Source organism: Nanorana parkeri, unplaced genomic scaffold (assembly GCF_000935625.1).
Source record: "Nanorana parkeri isolate BGI_ZX_2015 unplaced genomic scaffold, ASM93562v1 scaffold724, whole genome shotgun sequence".
Lineage (NCBI taxonomy): Eukaryota > Metazoa > Chordata > Amphibia > Anura > Dicroglossidae > Nanorana > Nanorana parkeri.
In genome coordinates this window covers 1,202,189-1,203,178 of record NW_017306992.1, presented here as the reverse complement: position 1 = coordinate 1,203,178, position 990 = coordinate 1,202,189, and the positions used below count along the sequence as shown (strand labels likewise).

General features: G+C 42.4%; 2 non-coding genes across 2 annotated transcripts; one reads left to right on the top strand and one right to left on the bottom strand.

The window, feature by feature from the left end:
• Positions 1–494: 494 nt before the first annotated feature.
• On the bottom strand, positions 495–568 carry TRNAT-AGU. The gene has a single exon. It is a non-coding gene; the product is annotated as a tRNA-Thr (tRNA).
• A 165-nt stretch (positions 569–733) lies between these two features.
• Positions 734–816, top strand: TRNAS-GCU. The gene has a single exon. It is a non-coding gene; the product is annotated as a tRNA-Ser (tRNA).
• The last annotated feature ends 174 nt before the right edge of the window (positions 817–990 follow it).

Below are 990 nucleotides of genomic sequence, written 5' to 3'. Positions count from 1 at the left end.
ATCATCTCCAAACCTGACGAACTTAGTAAAAGCTCCAGAAAATCAAAGCTTCCTTTATAAGAGAAGGAGGTGTGTAGCAAGTTCTAAGTTTTTCTGAAATTGTTTGCTAAAAGCATGCACATAACAGGAGTCATGCCAGATACACTCTTACCGATCCCTAAAGCTGAATTTTGACAGAAACGGAAGCAAAGAAAGGCACTGCTGAGAGTTGAACTCAGGATCTCAAATTCTGGTTCAAATCCCACCCTCATCGCACTACTTCTTTCAGAGACTTGCTTTTCATTCCTGCCTTGTGCAGGTTATCATCTCCAAACCTGAAGAACCTAGTAAAAGCTCCAGAATATCAAAACTTCCTGTATTAGAGAAGGACGTGTGTAGCAAGTTCTAGGTTTTTCTGAAATTGTTTGCTAAAAGCATGCACATAACAGGAGTCATGCCAGATACACTCTTACCGATCCCTAAAGCTGAATTTTGACAGAAACGGAAGCAAAGAAAGGCACTGCTGAGAGTTGAACTCAGGATCTCCTGTTTACTAGACAGGCACTTTAACCAACTAAGCCACAGCGCCACTTCTTTTCATACTGTATGAAGAATGCTTGACACATATCCTGATAGCATGGAATTTGAAAGAAGATGACGAGTTACTCACGTGGGTTAAAATGCTGCTGAGGTATGTTCCCCCACTCAGCTGAGCACAGAAATCCACTTGGATGCATGACAAGAGTGTATTTCCGATTGAGGTGGCTGAGTGGTTAAGGCGATGGACTGCTCATCCATTGTGCTCTGCACGCATGGGTTCAAATCCCATCCTCATCGCACTGCTTCTTTCAGAGACTTATTTTCATTTCTGACTTGTGCAGGTTATCATCTCCAAACCTGAAGAACTTAGTAAAAGCTCCAGAAAATCAAAACTTCCTGTATAAGAGAAGGAGGTGAGAAGCAAGTCTTATGCTCTGCACGCATGGGTTCAAATCCCATTCTCATCGCACT